This window comes from Ostrea edulis, chromosome 1, assembly GCF_947568905.1.
Source record: "Ostrea edulis chromosome 1, xbOstEdul1.1, whole genome shotgun sequence".
NCBI classification, from domain to species: domain Eukaryota; kingdom Metazoa; phylum Mollusca; class Bivalvia; order Ostreida; family Ostreidae; genus Ostrea; species Ostrea edulis.
Window position 1 is genome coordinate 80,206,124 of NC_079164.1, and position 19,770 is coordinate 80,225,893.

The window sequence follows — 19,770 nt, forward strand, 5'->3', positions numbered from 1 at the left end:
TACATGTAAGACACGATTTATCAATTATAAACAATTTCGGTTTTATTTTATTCGCTTTCGAGTATCTCAGGAGTCCATAAAACAACTAAAAATTCCAAATGGACCATGTACATGTAAGAACCCACACTAAAAATTCCGTGAAAAATGTTGAATTTTCAGACAACTTCCGGTTTCGAACAATCAACTTCCGGTGGAAATGGTATGATTATCACACTATTAAATAATGTAATGACCATTAGAATATTAAAAAATGAAAAATTACATATTTTTAAGTTACTTCCGGTGGATGACGGAAGTAAAGACAACAAAATTGAAGCACGTATGCCACATCTACAAGTCACCATAAAACATTCCTGAAGGTTTCAAGACTCAATTGTTGATTATTTATGAGAAAACGTCTAGAGAAAAAAAAACCCCGGAAATCGTAGATATTCAACGAACGGAAGAGAATTTTTAAAAAAAATTCACTATATTCTGAAGATGGATAATATGAATTATATATGTGAAAATTATATCAAACACTTGATTTATAAGCGAGAGATATGATAGCAAAGAAAGAACAATTTTTCGAAGCTTTTCTCTAAAAACCAGAAGTTGTTGTTTAAACTTCCGGCAAGTGTAACATTTTCTGAAACTCCAAAAGACACTACATTATTCCATGCACATTTTGTTTCAAAAGCGTAAATTTGATGTTTGACGTTACTTTCGTTCACTTTCGGTGGCGGCTGGAAGTGACGGATGACAATGATAAATCTTATTACAAAGCTACATGTCACCAATAATCATCTCTGAAATTTTCAAGACTCAATCATTAAATGTTTATGAGAAAACGCCCAGACAAAATGTCATTAAAAAACCGGAAATTCGGCCCTATCTCGCGACCGGAAGTGAATTTTGAAATATTATTAAAGGTTTCCTAGAGATTGATAATGTCAATAATATCTGTAAACATCGTAATATAAAGTTGATACGCGGGTAGGTTAAGGATTCACTTCTCTGAACTACCAATATGACGTCATAATGGAAAATGACGTCGTCACTGGAAACTTGAGCTGTTATGACGGGGAGAGTGTCAAAAACTCTAGACCTTATTTCAAACTGCCTATCAGATGTCAGAACGATATTGCAAAATTCACGTGTCTGAATTGTATTTTAATATCTTATATGTCCGAATAATTTAAAATAATTTGTTTAATTACCCTTGATTTAAATTCAGCGTGTTTACAATACTTTCGAAAAATATACTTTTGAAATGTACTCTGTTTTATACAAGTGATAAGAGGTACAATTTATGATTTGTTTATAAAAGAGTCTAGCGCAGGTACATGTAATTTATGAGGATTCATTTGAGATCTATTACGGAAATCGTAAGAGGAGTTTGTTCTCTATCTGAATCTTGCTTGGTTAAATGTATGATGGCTTTGCTTGGATACAGATTACTCTCAAATGTGTAGGTAAGTGTGTCAGTAAGTTGAACTTTTCATGAAATACGTGTATTTTGTACGCAAGTAATACTACCATTTTTCCCAAGCACATTTCGGGTACACAAGGATACGGTGAGTTCACTTATCAAACAAAGAGTTAAAAATAATTGTTAAATGAGCTTCGCTGAAGCGATTTATGTGAAACACTTTAAACAATTATAAATGACCGTCATGTGATCAACAAAGTCATGTGATATCATAACAGATATGTTAATATATAGCCGAAAGAACCTTCTATATAAATTGTCTGTACTTAAGTATATAAATTGCAATTGAAAACCAAAAACCGACCTCGCAATCCAATGTATGTTTTGAACGCATTTCAAACTCCCGGAAGCCTTAACATAGCTGCGTAGATAAGCGAGATATACGAGAACAAAGAAAGACCCATTTTCTTCTGAAAGCTGGAAGTTTTAGGTTAAACTTCCGATAAGTTTTACATTTTCTGAAACTCCGAAAGAGACCCAATAAATCTATGCAAGTTTTGTTTCAGAAACATAACTCTGAAATATGACATGTCTTTTTTCACTTCCGGTGACCGCCGGAAGTGACGGACCGCAATGATAAACCCTATTACCGAGCTACAAGTCACCATCTATCATCCTGAAAGTTTCAAGACTCAATCTTAACAGTTTATGAGAAAACGCCTGGACAAAATGTCATTTGAGAAACGGAAATTTAGCTCTAACGAACAACCGGAAGTGAATTTTGAAAAAGTACTAAAGGGTACTCTAGATATGGAAATTGCCAATAACTTCTGTAAACATTTTATTAAAAACTTGATAAATAAGCGAGATATACTAGGACAAAGAAAAACCTACTTTTTTGAAGGTTTTCTCTAAAACCCGGAAGTTGCTGGTTAAACTTCCGGTAAGTCTAACATTTTCTGAAACGCCGAAAGAGACCTAATTTATCTATGCAAGTTTTGTTTCAAAAGCATAATTTTAAAATTTGACGTTTCTTTTGTTCACTTCCGGTGACGGCCGGAAGTGACGGATCGCAATGATATACCTTATTACAAAGATACTAGTAACCATCTATCATCCCTGAAAGTTTCAAGACTCAATCTTTGACGGTTTATGAAAAATCGTCTGGACAATATGTCATTTTTAAAAAACGGTAAATCGGACGTAACTTGCGACCGGAAGTGAATTTTCAGAAATTGAAACGGAAATATAAACTTCAGATGGCAACGCATCAACTCTGAAAATTTGAAGCAAAGCAAATCGATCCAACCATCTCCGAGAAATCCTCTGCACAAAATCGGTAAGGAAAAATAAAAGAATGCAAATAATAAGAAAAGTGAAAAATCAACAATACAATAACAGAAGGTTCTTCCGCTGAAGACGGAAGACCCTAATAATAGAGGAAAAGAAACATAAGAATCACTATAAGGTCTTCCGTTGAGACGGAAGACCTTAATAATAAGAAACAGAGTAAAAACAATATGTTCCCAAACTTTGTTTGGGGAACATAATTAAAGGGAAAGAAAACCTGAATCACATTGTTGTTTTTATGAATAAAGTATCACTAATTGCTATCGTGCTATCGTAAATTTAACAACAAAAATCCTTGCTTAACGATTAAGTCAATATTAATCTATCATATATTTTAAATTACCCGCCGCTAAGTGAGCGGCCATTGATGTTTAATTTATGACGTCCCACCGTCTGTTCCGGTTTATTTCATCAGTAGCCTTGTAAACATGACAAGTAACGAACAGTTAAGTTTTGAGTTGTATAGATTTCAGCCCGTTCTTTCGCAAGAAGAAATTGAGAAAATGCGTTCAGTCGAGTCGCAAACCAGGCAGACGGCAAACATTTCTTCATACAAATGTTTCGAATCTCAAATTCTCATTACACAAATGATGGATCCACAGTTTACATAGTCTTTTCTTTTCAAATGACTTGGTTGGGTCGGGAATTTCGAGAGAAAAAAACAAACTTTTTTCACATTTCCCGTTTGCATTAGTGTAATTAACTGCTTGACAGGAAGGCATCAATCTATCTATTCGTAAGATCTACCACATGCATATCTTTGATGATCTTAGAATCTCATAAAAACCGGAACAGACGGTGTGACGTCAAAATTACTGATTTTTTTTTTTTTGGTCTTGAACACAAAAGCGTTACACATCATGGCAGACTTTGTAGATCGCGGGAATTTCAATTTTTAACGTTTTCAAATTAGTACTGACGCTTATCTAGGCCGTATAACAACAGACTTTATCATTTAATTAATCCTATCATTTATCATGTAAAAAGCTTTTGGGTTGCCTTTCCCTTTAAGTCTTCGCTATTTGCTTATACGGTATTCCCCAAAATACAAAATGGATACGTGTAACAAGATACGCACGCACACACACATACAACATAACAAAGTACACGACACGAGTTTTAAAAATCCCATGGTGGAAAATACACGGAAGTCCATCGTGTCCTCTGTGTTTCCCGGTGTGTTACATGTATTTACCAATGAACACAAGTCCAAGGAGGCCTACGGTGGAACTGGGCCACCGTGTCAATAACAATAAAGTAACAAGAGGCCAATATCGGTCACCTGATTATTAATTTTAAAAAGTATCACTTGACTAGTGACAAGGGCTATGAAAACCTGTTCTGCATATCTAAGCTAAATTCTGATGTTTATCAACAGTATAAATCAAGATGTGTTCTTAAAACTTAATTTCTTCGAAAAGCTTTAATGAAAGGCTTTACCATTAACATGATATGACTAATTTGGACCTGTCCTAGAGTCAAAACCCTAATGTTATAAAATTCTTAATTTTGGTACTCGCGTTCCTGCTTTACCTATATATGCGGATAGTTTTTATACCGTAAAAGCAAACACAAAGAAGTCTTTCAAATGGTAAATACAATAATCACTATGATAATTTGGCCCCACCCTGGAACCAAAACCTTGGAATCATGAAATTTACAATTTGATCGGTTTTTGAAGGGTGGTCAATTTTAGCCAATAACGTCCCTTGTTCTTTACAATTTTGGTAAAGGCCGACCTACTCCTACATTGAAGATATTTATATAGTTCTAATTTAGTATCAATAGCATCAAAGAACTTATCATTTAAATGTTTTACACATACAGTGTATATACAATATACATGTAATACTAAGCCTCACCGTGGGGTCTGAACCTTTCTTACACATTTATGGTTGTAAAGAAGGTTTTTGATAATTGGTCAATTTTTGTCCCACCCCTAAGGTCCCAGGGGTGCAGTAGTCCTGAAATTGACAATCTATTCCACACACTTACCCATGGGATCATAAAATTTACAATTTTGGTAAAGGACTACCTGCCCTTCTAAAATATCCATGGAAATTTGATTTAGTATCAATAGCAGTAAAGAAGATGTTATTTAAGTGTTTTGTACATAAGCACTATATACATGTACCAAGGTTGGCCACGCCCTGGGGTCAGAACGTCTACCCCGAGGATCATTGAAATTTACAAGTTTGTTAGAGGCCTTCCTGTTATACATCACTATGCATGTTTTTTTCTTCTTTTTGTTGAAAATTTGTCAATTTTTGCCCACCCTAAGGCCCCAGGGGTTCAGGAATCCTGTATTTTACGAATTATGTCCCCTTGTCCTAAATATGCTTCATACCAAAATTAAAAGGAATTGCAATGGTACTTATCAAAAAGAAGTTAAATATGGTGTATTATTCACACATTTAATAACTGGTCATTTTGGTCCAATCTGATACCAAAACCCCTATCCCTGGGATCATCAAATATACAATGTTAGTAAATGACTACTTGCCCTTTGTAAACATTTATTTACTTCATTTCAGAATCAAGAGCACTAAAGAAGATATTACCGTATATCAGGGGTTTTTCACGTCATGTTTTTTCCCCGCAAATCGGAACCTTAAATAGTGTATTAAATTTACGCTAATTAAATTTTCACTAATTCAAAGTCATAGAGAAAATTTAATTCACGATTATTTAAACTTATGAAGGAATTGGGGAGGGGCGTCGACAAAATTAGAAGATTTGTAACGGCGATATCTCTTCATTGGAGCGGCGAGTATAATGGCGATGTGTGGTCAATGGAGCGACAAGTAAAGCTATTGTTTACACAGACGCAAAATGGGATGTACATGTATGTCTGTATACCTGTAACTAGCTTCCTTGCTGTAAGTGCGGGTTTGCTACAAATTCTTCATTGTCTAATTAATTGGTCGATCGATGTTAAACAGTTTGGACGCTTTAGTGATTCGAGGTTGTACCTTGTATAATAAGTCATTAACAAATCATCGAAAAATATTAGAATTTATGAGCTTATACACGAATGCTGAAAATTAGTTAAAATCAACACGTTTAATACAACTTGTTGAGATTTTTTTACCTTTGTCACACACACTTCTGCATTTCAATTTTTAAAAAATGGAGGGATTAACAAATATTAAGAAACCTGTTTATCTTTATTTCCTAAGCGTTGTTTCGGCAAGAAGAATTCAGAACTGCGTTCTTGCAACCCTTCTCTTGCTTTAAACATTTCATACGTATGGTTACGTTATGACGAAGTATCAAAATATTACATTTTATCTACTCTATTGTATATTAAAAGGAAACAAATCTTATCTATTACATGTATTGAAATCATCGGTTCAGATACATTAATTACACTAAACACGATATTTGTAAAGGACTACCTGTTCTTTCTAAATATCCATTCAGTTTCAATTTAGTATCAATAGAACTAAAGAAGATATTATCTAAGTGTTTTACACATGAACAATATATACTAAGTTTCGCCCCGCCCTGGGGTCAGAACCACTACCCCGGGGATCATGAAATTTACAATTTTGGTAGAGGCCTTCCTGCTCTTCATCACTATGCATTTAGTGCATTTAGTGCCGAAAATTTGACAATCTGGTTATTCGTGTCGTTGATCATTTTAGTGCTTTGTATGTTTGTATTTGGCATTGTTACCATGTTGTGGATCCGACACTTTGAGGTATCGGTGTTGTTGGAACTTTAGTGCTTATATATATATATATATATATATATATATATATATATATATATATATATTTCTGATAGTTACTATCAACTTGGCTACTTTCATGATTCTTTCAGACTATGGAAATTTCCAGCCATTAATTTAGAGACGATTTTTAATGCAGTTTAATACACGTCTCCATATGAGTTAAAAATTCTCAAGCGAGACGTTAAGCAAGATACATGCTTACTCCTCCTAGGCACCTGATCCCACCTCTGGTGTGTCCAGGGGTCCGTGTTTGCCCAACTATCTATTTTGTATTGCTTGTAGGAGTTATGAGATTGATCACTGTTCGTTATCTTCACCTTGCATACAATCAATCCATGATTCTCTCAAAACTATGGGGATTCCCAGCCGTGAATTTAGAGACGAACTATTTATTCAGATTAATACGCTCCTTTTTCCCAACTGCATCACATTCGTTAGGTAATGACTATCATTACAATTCCGAGTATGAGTAAAGGTTAGTATATTTGAATTCTTCCTAACTCTACATTTCATTTTTTAAGAAAAAGAAATTGATATTACATACCTCCACTTGTTTCTGTTTCGCCTGCAACAAGATATACACATGATAGCAGTGACGTGTGTTATTTAATGGTAAAACTGTTGTGCTAAAAACCATTACATAATATTTTATTATTACAAACAATGTACTAAAAAAAAGACATACGGATATCTCAAAATGTTATATACAAGTACACACAAAACAAACATTTTTATATTCCGCAATTTTGAAATAAAAAAACCCATACACGAGCAAAAACTCTGGCATTCCATAGCTCGGTTTTTGTTACTGGACAATCATTGAAGTGTCTAATGAAATAACACAGCATTTGATTGATTGATTTAATGTTTTCCGCCACACTCAACAATTTTTCAGTTATCTGGTGGAGCCCAGGTTTTATTGGTGGAAGAGAGAACCCAGATATAATGTATCTGGGAAGAGACCACCGACCTTCCGAAAGTAAACTGGGAAACTTTCTCATTTATCGGCGCGAGCGGGATTCGAACCCGCGCCGACATGTGATTTATTATCATGATCAAACAAACGACGTAATAAACCAAGTGCAAACAAAATGACGTAATATACCAACATATACAAAATTAATTGCCTGGGACAGCTTAATATAAACAACCGTTTACTAATGACTAGGTTTGCAAATGAGCAAATAAACATGTAAATTACACAAATTGATCCCAGCCAATATACATGTAAAAAACACTACTAATTATCAAAAAGTGGCACAAAAGAGACCGCAAAACAAAGACACATGCGAACAAGTTGCCGTGAAAGGTGCTGATTTTTTACATTACAGGGCACTAAATTCACACATTATATATGCACCTTAGTATGCACCAATTAATCTATGATAAAACGCAAGCAGTTTATAATATAAATGGAATAGGTAGTATTTTTTAAACTTCAATCAAAAGTGTAAAAACGTCGCTGAGAAAATCCTGCTTATTTTCAAACAAATGGCGAAAGCTTCAAGTGGCCGTATTACTGCTTTTTGATTGCCTAAGAATTGAGAGGAACTGATAGGAAAATTTGTAACATAATGATATAGAGGTACTTGAAGGAAATACTGCCTAATGTATAAAATTCAGGATGGAAAACAATTTAATGTCCATCAAGTAACCCCCTCCTACTGGGTCAAGTAGAAAGAACACTGCCTTGTGGTTCGGCGTTGTATTGCCAAAGGCTAAGGGAGACAATCCAAACAGAAAAATCTGGAGTAGAGCCCTATAAGCGGATAGTCCCATCAACATGGTGCTCTCTTTGGCAGTCCCAACAGTCAACCTGATACCAGATGTATTGGATCTTCCATTCCTCTGGATCATATCAGGAAGACCGGGAGGGATAGTTTTCTGGGTGATACGACACCTCCATAAAACAGTCCAGGTACGTCATGGAAAGATAACTCCAACAGCTACCTCATCAGACGCTACTCCATAGTCTACAGACTGTAGGAGGCCAAACAAAGCTTCACTAACCCAGAAATCAATCCTAATCTTATCAGTATAGTATCATATATGGATGATCATGAATAGATATACATGTATATGCCTGGTCGGCAGCAATATAGCATGTATATGTATTGTTAAACTTCATTTTAGCATTTTAGGGTAAATATTTACCACTAGTATTATATGAGCATCCTATACTTGCGTCACAAAACTGATCACGTGAAGAGTCACACTTCTTTGAACATCCAAATCCATACGATCCATAAACACACCGTCCTCCAGAGCAATTGTGTCCATAGGTACCTAACTCCTGTTCAATCACCTGTTGTTTATCTTATACAATTATATACACATTGTGTATATACATGTACATGCACTAGATGCATTCCGATGAATTGTATAACTCAAGGACAATAAAGAATTGAATGACTCAGGTGACATAAAATGCAAATAACTAATATACATTGCTAAAACGAATTCGTTGAGTATATATTTACCAGTGGTATTATATGAGCATCCTGTAACTGCGTCACAAAACTGATCACGTGAACAGTTACACTTCTTTGAACATCCAAATCCATACGATCCATGAACACAACCTTCAGAGCAATTGTGTCCAAAGGTACCTGTATCACAAGCTGAAAAATGTACAGGAATTTTAAGTTTTTGTTATGATTGTCAGTCATAGTATAGACAGATACCAGTGCAACAATTTTATAGTTATTGAGCTTGCACTTTAACTTCTGAGTATGAATTTTATTTTATTGTTTGGTTTGTGATTTTAATTCAATTTATTTAATAATTATATTCACATACCGGTATTTACGTTTTATAATTCAGCATTGGTTATTGGTTTAACAATTCCATGTTCATATTTTTAGTTTATAAAATGGTAAAAGTTGTATTTATACATTTACATTCTGCGTAGAATGTTTGAATTGAAACAATTAATTTTTCATATTAAAAAAATGAAAAATAAATTAAAAATTTAACGCTCAATTAAGTTATTTCGAAAATGAAAAATTCAAGACCACAGTGATCAGTCTCATGAAATCTTATTTAGAATACAAAATTGAAAGTAGGGCAATCACCAGCCACTGGGGACACCAGAGGTGAGATGTTTGAATCCATATATACAGAAATTCGTAGACGTAAATCTAGCGTACGTTTAAGTGTGGGCTGATATTCACTAATATTAGTATATAGTATTTCAGAAAGCGTAAATCACCACGTTCCAACAACACCCGATACCTAGAAGTGTTGGATCAACAATGTGGATACAAGGTCAAATACAAAACATTATACAAAGCACTAAAATGACCAACAACAAGAACAACCAAATTGTCTCGGGACGACCTTTCCCTTCTTCATGACAAACGAAAAGAATTATATAGTGTTGTCAGTATTAACAAAGAATTTAACAAAACAATAAAAAGTGCATATAAAAACAACTAGCACCTCAACTACACTAATCTACAAACGTATTTACACCACAGACTACATGTTTTTGGATTTTTACATATGTAGGTTTTCATTTTTAAAGCGGAGCGAAATAGGATATATTCAAAGAACTGATCCATAATATTCACCTTTCATCAGCCTGAGTATATATATATATATATATATATATATATATGTAAAACTTATACGGTACCAATTTTGATGCACCAGATGCGCATTTCGACAAATAATGTCTCTTCAGTGATGCTCATTCGAAATGTTTGAAATCCGAAATAACTATGAAGTTTTAGAGCTAAATATAGCCAAAAAAGTGGACATTAAAACACTTTTCGAAATATATCTGGTGCATCAAAATTGGTACCGATATATATATATATATATATATATATATATATATATATATATATATAAAGCACATAAATAGCAATGAACTCTTAAATGAACATAACTGCCCTAAGTGAAGAAATATTTGATATCAAGCACAGAAAATTTCACTTTATTTGGATACCCACTTCCAACCCTACCCGGGTTTGAACTCGCGACCTGCGGAACTAAATCTCCTAGCAGGATGTAACCAGCGCGCTAGACCGCTCGACCATCTAGGCAAGCAGCACAATTCGTGTTCATGGGAATTCCAATAGACTATTGGAAGACCTGATCACCAAATAGTACGAAGGTATTATCATGCAGGACTCTAACACTAATATACTTGTGTATAGAATCAGAATTGTGATTAACAAATTTATATTTTGAATGACTGATTACAATATATGAATATTTCCTCTTTCCTTATTTATTAGAGAAGCAAAGTTCTATGGTGTCAAAAAGTCAAATCTTGGATTTATCAAGAGGAATGATCATGTAAAGTGTTGAAAAAAAGTCATGTTTTTATGTGGTTGATTTGAGAAACGTTTTAGGATTTTAAATTTACTAAACTTTCTTTAGAATTTTGAGAATGCACATTTGATTTATACCACTTTTGGCAGATGTCATAGCACAACATGTTTGAAATTTCTCCTTGACAGTTGTTAACATTGTGGTGAGGAGCACAAATAGGGACTTAGAACATTTATTGGATCCTGCAATGCATCTATACTTCTGAGGGATTTTGGGAAGTTTATGAATCCAATATAGGTACGGTAACTCATATACACCCGTACTATTGATTGTGATATCATTTTTTTAAACTGAAAAATTTCATCGTTTGAAAGGAAAGTATACGTACGATTACCAAATGTGGAAAAATGCCAAGTTCGATTAATATACAGTTGTAATCATGAGTCATACAATGAACGGAGATGTTGTTACAAGCTTTGTCAACATTTAACTTCTTCCTCATGTCACCTATCTGCTCATTTCTCGTTTACTAAACACAGAAGTACGCACTTTTGTTTTGGTGTGTTTATGCGTGATTGTGATATTCTTCTGTTATCCATTCTGACAATTATCAAGTTCTGTTTCATACTCAACCTATTGTCTGGCATAATCGTGAAAGATTTGAGATTAGAAATTATATTGCTTAAATACTCTCTGAATAGTTTGATTAGGCGCTTAAACAAAATGTGATGTATAAAGTGAAAATCATTGAAGAAGAAATTGTTGTAGAGGTTCACAACACAAATAAAGAGCTATATGATAAATTATAAATTTTTCCTCCATTTCAATCAAGGGGTCAAGTATTACGTACATGTAACCTTATGAAACTAAAACCGGGAAATAAACATAAGCTCAGGCCTTAATTGGAAAGTCCAAAGGTAAACTAAAAGCATTCATTTAGGTTACGATGCTATTATGATGACATGGAACATAGCTCGTCAGTTCATGCAAATCTCATGTAAATCGTTTGAAGTTGTACAAAGATTCGTCACCACCGTTACATAGAAACACACCACAGAGAAATGAAAATAAACAAAACGTTATTGAAGTCAAAATACGTTGATAAGCGAGGACACAATTTCATAAAAGGGTAAATTGGGCTGATGAGTCATAATCGAAATGATAATTTTCAAATCATATTTCGCAGTATTGATAGCAACTTTGATGGTCGTTAAACCGATCTAGTTTGCAAATGCAGTCCATCATTTGCTTAATGCTGTCTGACGTATTTCATACCGATTGTTAGGACGTTCCTGGCAAATTATGTTGACTAAGGATTACTCTGTTTAGCTGATCAAGATATAGGGCTCACATCGGGTGTAGCCGATCGACAGGGGATGTTTGGTCCTCCTAGGCACCTGTTCCCACCTATGGTGTTTCTAGTACGAGTTATGAGATTGATCACTGGTTGTTATCTTTACCTTTCATTTAAAGCAATTATATCATTCGTCCACGAAACGTAGAAAATCATAATAAATTAATTCATTTAAAACGCAAATAGAATAAAGGACATCGTATAGATTGGTACCAGTTGATTTGTGTCCTACATTTTCATTCCTCCTCTTTCTTATTTCTACACACCACTTTGAGCATAGAGTTAATTATGGGGTAATGTTGCAGAAGCAGTTGACATTGCTTTTGCATCAGATGCATCTTTTTGTTTGCCAATGGAACCTATCATTAGGTCAAATGCTGTCTGACATGTTTCATTGTTGGGCTGTTCTTGGCACACTTTGACTACGGATAACTCCGTTTACAATTGATCTACTCGTTATCTCCGTCCTTTTTCGACATTCCTCTATTTTTAGACATACATGTTCATGAGGTTTCCGTATGTACACTGATCAATCAGAAAGACTGTTTCATTTTGTCCCAGATGTTAATCACTGAAAGATGAAGATAACGAGCAGTGCTCAATCTCATAACTCCTATAAGCAATATAAAATAGAGAATTGAGCAAACAAAAACCCCTGGACACTCTAGAGAAGTTTTTGATTTGAGAAAAGTTTTGCGATTTCAAGTTTGCTAACAGTTCTTAAGAAGTTTTGGAATCCACATTTGATTTACACCACTTTTGTCATATGTAGTCGCACAGTACGTTTGAAGTTTCTCCTTCACAACTGTTAATATTTTTGTGAGGTGCAAAGATAGCGGCTTGGTAGAACATTTACTGGATCCAGGAATGTATCTTTGTTTGGAAGTTTTTTTTAATGAAGAATGGAATGTTTGGGTTTGAAGTGGTATAGGAGCATTCTTTAAACCTACAGCTGTACTACTCAGCAGTGCACCGTTTTTAAAGACGTAGTCAGCAGGTGGGGGTGAAGTGCTCAAATACCCCATCTCAATCAGACACGTAGATACACTGAAGGGGTCCCCTACCTTTCAAAACATTTTTATTCATATAAAATGAGATATTGAAGTGACCCCTTTACTTTTTAAAAGTGGTAGTGAAAATTCTAAGAATGTAAGCTCGAAGACCAAAGGACGAGTGCTATCTCCCCCAATCGAACAAAATGAGGTTGTGAAGGAAATAAGGATATCCTGCCCCCCCCCCCCTCCTTCACTAGGAATTAGAAATTTGATTAGAGAAAACTTATTTTTTGTGTTTGTTATTATTTGCTTGTCTTTTTGTAACTTAGATAAATCACCGTTTTCTTCTTCGGCTGCCCTCCCTTTCAAAATGAAGTTTTAATATCTTACAACATTGAAGTTTAAGATAACAACTTGTAAAGATTTCGTTAGAAAATTGATAATTATAAAGAATATGACAGGGATTAAATTAGATCTGTTTCATTTGTAACAAGTATCCCCCGTACTTTTTCTATGCAAACTGTATGGCATGATACATTATTCATGTATCTATAAATATACAGTTTATGTCTGCTTTTAAACGCTATTAACTCATTTCAGAAAATCCAAGAGTTAGGGGTAGTTGAAAAGGCGACAGATAAGAACCTGGATTCCATCCATTTCAGTACCCCTAAGGCAACCGCATACAAAGTATCTACTACAGACACAGTGTCGGGTGTGGTCCAGGCTGACTCTGTAACAATAACGAATGAGAAATATGTAGTCATAAATCCAGTAAGAACAGGTTTAATTGAAACCCGCTGAAAGTGGTGTCAAGATTTCATCCCAGTTTCTCAACGGACAAGACACATTCAAGTATCGTTTCCATCATCAATTGTGACTACAGTGTATACTGTTGTTCAGTGTTCGAGTCAGATGAAATGCCTTTAAAAGTGGCTGTTGGTCTTTTACCATCACATCAACAGTATAGACAGTCCACCAGTCAGATCAAATCAGTGATGAAAATGTTGACAGTGACGAGGGTGATTATCAAGATCCCGACTATGATGCTCCCGAGGAAAGTGATAGTGAGAATGAGGACTCCCAATATTTCCCATTGCGACTAAAAGTGAAGCCAAAAGATGTTCCTTGTATCAGAATCAAGATTAGGAAAGCTTCTACAGAAATGTGACATGTGGCATGAACTCTCATTGGCATCTGAATATTACAAAGGGCACTATGATAGGAACAATATCAACATGTTCTAATGGACATTCTTCAGATTCTGTGTAGACACCCTACACTCCAACGAAAATGGCACCTGACAACAATCTAGAACGACTGGAGCAGCACAGTGGTTTTTCCTTAATTACTTGCTTGAAAACAGTGATTAGATTATTTAGAGAGTAAACAAATGCGGTACATGTAAGACTTATACGGTACCAATTTTGTTGCACCAGATGCGCATTTCGACAAATAATGTCTCTTCAGTGATGCTCAAGCCGAAATTTAGGAAATTCGAAATAACAAAGTTTTGTAAGAGCTAAAAGGAAAACTAAAGTGCCAAAAAACTGGAGTCAAATTCGTCCAAGGATAACAGTTATACATATAGGAGATAATCCTTAATTTTAAAATGAATTTCTAAATTTCATCCCAGAAATTAAATATACATCCGTATTTCCAAGCTAGTAACGAAGTACTTGGCTATTAGGCTGTAGGGACCCTCGGGAACTAACAGTACACCAGCAGATACCTCGACCCAGAGGTTGTAATGTAAAATCTATACGGTACCAATTTTGATGCACTGGATGTGCATTTCCACAAATAATGTCTCGTCAGTGATGCTCAAGCCGAAATTTTGGAAATTCGAAATAACAATAAATTTGTAAGAGCTAAAAGGAAAACTAGAGTACCAAAACTGGAGTCAAATTCGTCCAAGGATACATAAAATAAAATCATCCGGAACACCTCGGGCTTTTCACCGAAAACACGGTGTTTTACGGTGAAAGGCTCGAGGTGTTCCGGATGACGCATAAATTATTAATTATTAGGTGTTTATAAATAGCCCCACGCGCGTCAGTGGAATCCCAACATGCCGTATTCTGTACAAGGTTGAAAGAGCGTAAAACAATGAATTACTAAGAGGTATTTTATAGGTTTATTTCTATTACAACTTATGGCAAGGTACTGTTACAAAATACACAGATTTACACTGATAATTTGAAAGTTTAAACTGATCACGTGACTGTCACTTGAAATGGCAGAGTGACGCGTTTGTTTGTAAATACAGATTTAAAATTAGTTAAAACAGATGAAATTATGTATGACATGTCATACATCCTCATAACTACATACGTGCGATGATTTAATAGCGTTTTTGCAAGATGGTAAAAATTGTCGTAATTCGGACCATACAACATTAACCGCCTCTTACGACAAGCAAGGGGTACTGTGCACCTATTTCAATCCGGATCCCCATGGAATGTGATGATGTTATAATTGTGGTTTGCAATATTATGCATATGTGCTGTGCTGCGATTTTTATTGTCACAAATCAAATATTTCTTTATGTTACAATATGCCCTTTAGTGTTTCTTTTCAAATCACTTGCGTGAAGTTCAAACTGGATACATACCTGATGTTGTTGGTATTCTGATCAACGAGGAATTCCTGGATGTGATAGTAATAGTACTGGCTATACCGTACCACCTCTAGTAAAACAGGTGGTATGATAAAGACAATTACTACAATTATTACTGACAAAATTATCGATTCCTGTGAGTTTTATTTTGCTAGGGGGTGGTATGGTATAGACCACTACTGTAATTATTACAAACACAATAACTGGTGTGTCTAGGGGTCCGTGTTTGCCCAACTATCTATTTTGTATTCCTTGTAGGAGTTATGAGATTGATCACTGTTCGTTATCTTCACCTTGCATCTATCCCTGTGGAGAAACATCCGTATTTCTTTCCTACATAGATCGTAAAATCTCGATTGAACCATAAAGCGTGATATTTAAACAGGTATTCATTATATTCAAATTTTTCTCAGACAGATAATTGAATCCTCATTGAGCAACGTCGTTTACACATTTTTAGGAAGGGGTCATGATGTCTAATTTAGCCATGACAACGTTCATAATTAAATATTAAATATATATCATATATGACAATAAAAACATCTGCCTAATTCAGGTATTATTTTTAGCAACTACTTTTACTTTGATCTCGCCTTGTTTACATCATTCTCCCCTAAACATCTGTACGATTGATCCTTGACTGTTCAATGGATTATGGAGGAAAATATTCAGATAGATACAAAATAGTTTATTTTAGGTATATAAACGAGGAACATAACTAATTAATTGAATGATTGTAAATCATAAATAATACAAACAAACGAATAGGTGCGTGTACATTAGTTTGCACGATATGCAGTAGGCTCTATAGTTGAACCCTCTTAATTCCATTCGTCGTTTTTGTGTTGACAAAAAATGTTAGGGTTTTAATAAAGGAATAGTATTTAATAAAAGCATTGATGTAAAAGAAACACATCTATCACATTGGTATCAAACGAAGTTGAATAATACTGGATTTCTTCATAATAAGCTGATTGGTGAGAGATGCAATTGTTATATGTGAAGTCCCGACATCACGTGACCCACTGTTCTCATTAAGCAGATACATGTATTTCGAAATAAGGATGTTAATTTGCGTCGATTGAAATGTTAAATCAAACCTGAAATTTTCCTGGAAAAACTGATAGATTTTTTGCATGTATTGTGATAAAAACCCTCATCAGTTTCTAAATATTTTAGTCCTTCACACATTTGACATTTTGACATCATAGGCAGTTGCTTGTTCAATAAACATGAAAAAGGGAAATATTCATATCTTAAGATCAGTCATTGATTAAATCACTTTGTCAAACACAACTCTGATTCTACGCACAAGCATATTGAAAGATGCTGAAGTTCCTCGTTGACAATTCTTCGTAGTCTTTGGTGTGGCTGATCGCTAGATCAGAATATTTCCTTTTACCATTTTTGTAGACGAAGCAACTGTCTATGATGTCAAATCATATTCTTTAATTTAGCGTGAGGAATGGTGGGGTAAATAGTTGACAAGTGATACGTTTTGATTTTGTTAATTTGAAAAAGGTTTTGAGATTTTAAATATACTCAAAGATCTGTAGATTTGTTTTTAGAATCCGCATTTGATTTACACCACATCTGGCATATGTTGTGGCACAGTGAGTTAAAAGTGTCTCTTTCACAGCTGTTAATATTTTCATGAGTAGCAAAGATTGGGGGTTGATAGAACATTTACTCGATCCAGCAATAGTATCTAAAATATTTACTTGGTTATCGGAAGAAATGAATAAAGCAAAATTAGCTAGGAAAACCAAACACACATACGCAAGTGCATGCACACGCGACAGTAGATAAGACTAAATCCGATTTAAAGTCATACACAACCGTCCGTCCCTTTTTTCGAAACTACGCTATAGGAAAATGTACAAGCTCATTGGCCTCCACTATGTGCGGCTTAAGGTGAAAAAGTATTAATTAGTTGGTATTTATTTAAAGTAATCGGTACTTCATGTTCCCAATTGAGGTTTGTTATAGTGAAGACCTCCTTTTTCAGAGACCTTAAATCATTCCTCCAAATTTCTGCATGTAAGCTGCTATTTGTGATTTTTGAGTTTTATTACATTCCTTTGCCATAACCGCTGATTTTCTGCGGAAGAACAATTTTGGAATGGTCTTTAATTCAATTATCTGACCTCAAAATCAATAAGGTCTTATCAATTAACTGTAGGCATTGGAATTCCACGGGTACTTCACATTATAGATTTAAAAAAGCATCGTCCATTGCAAAAGAAACAATGTAAATCTCAATTATCTTTGATTTTTGCTAGTCGATTCGCGAAAATATTTTTGAAACTGTGCATATAAAATCTTTTAGTCTTAGTCTAACTTCTTTAATAGTTTAGTTTACGTATCATTCATGTCTTTTCTAAAGTATCACAGAGACATCATCATAAATTTCATGAACAAAAATTTCTGATATCAGTCCTCAATTTCTCTAACTTACAATAATTTTACTTTGATCTTTTATCTAACTCTCTCAAAACCAATAGCCTTATTTGACCTGAAGTATTCACGACATAAAATTTCATTAAAAGACTCGATGTCTATAAAGGATATCATCTGGAAGTATTGTCCACGTTTTGTACGCAATATATAAGTATTAGATGACAACGCAATTGGCTATCCGAAGAACATATTACTAAAATTAAATCCAAAATGGGGTGGAAGAAACCTAACTATGGGGAGAGTCTATTATCTAGTACTTTTCCTACTACATGTATATAGTCAGGTGTCCGAGAATAGGATAACTATTGTGGGGAAAGGCTACTCTGCTGGGAACGGAGAGTTGTGAGATTCTATACTGGGGTGCTTCTACCTAGGGCAAAGGATGGGTCTGGGTTTATTCTTGATAGGGGAAATGCTATGCTTAGCTCATTTTTTATGGAAAAAAGTCTTTATTAACAACACCGGCTTTAAATGTGAAAAGTGTTGCGAGCGACCTTAAAGTTCTAGTGTCACGGAAGGCTTTGACACGATACATTATTCATTAGATGGATTCTTGGTACGGACTCGCATTCCCTGTCAAAGTTAACATTCTCCCAAGCTGTTATATACGTTGACAGGAAATGTGAGTCCATATACTCTACCAAGAATCCATATAACGAATATATCTTACTGCAGAGCGATCAATGTAGAAATCGGACAATGAAGATGGGGGTGCGTTCTTAAAAAACAAAGCTGGACAGAAATTATTAGAATTCTTTTTATACATTTGAGAACTAATTTAAGAAACAACTTTTAAAGAACAATTACATTTTTAAAAATTTTATCTTTACATTTGAAGTGAGAAAGTTACCAATTATATAATGTACATGTATATAATATACATGTATAGGCCTTTATCATTTTAGCCTAAACCCAAACGATGCGGCAGCAACTGTGACGTCACACACAGTAAACTTGTTAATCGCCATCATTTTGATTCATGAACTTACGGCATCTATGTTTAGATTCTGAACTGTGAAAATTCCTTCAAGGATGGAATATGTGGTAGTCGGTGCTGGATAAAGGGTCGTTCGAAATCGGGGACAATACCAGCGAGGTTTTATGTCATCGAGTTGTGAATTTTGTACAGGCAAATATCGATGTGTGTGGATTGAAAGTAGAGTTTGAGTTGATGGTAGAATGATAAATGGCGTTTCTATTGATGTTAGAGTGCTGATGTGGATTGTCGTGTAAACTTGATAGAAATAGTGTATCACATAGTTTCCTTTCTCACGGCTGGATATGCGTCGGTACACAGCTAAAGATGAGAGGGATTTGTGACCGGTAACACACATTATCTGGTAAACATCGTTATTACGTAACGATTACTTTTATCATTTAACGAAAATAAATGTGATTTTACTATTAAATTTCTGAAACTGCGAAAAATATCTTTTTAAAAAGATGTTTATTTGACGAAGCGGTCAAGTATATATCTAGATCTATCGAAAAAGCCATTCTGTACTCCATCTATTCTTCGCAGGGTATAATATAGGGCCTTATATTCCCGGTTTGTCGTCCAAT

The 19,770-nt window shown here is 34.7% G+C and overlaps 2 protein-coding genes across 2 annotated transcripts in view; both read right to left on the reverse strand.

Annotated features, from left to right (window-relative positions):
• LOC130054058 (uncharacterized) overlaps positions 1-19,770 on the reverse strand; it is a 1,204,346-nt gene that overhangs the window by 133,447 nt on the left and 1,051,129 nt on the right. The window lies entirely within an intron of this gene.
• The window catches only part of LOC130054068 (uncharacterized), an 83,118-nt gene that overhangs the window by 60,878 nt on the left and 2,470 nt on the right, over positions 1-19,770 (reverse strand). The gene's annotated exons all lie outside the window — the stretch shown is intronic.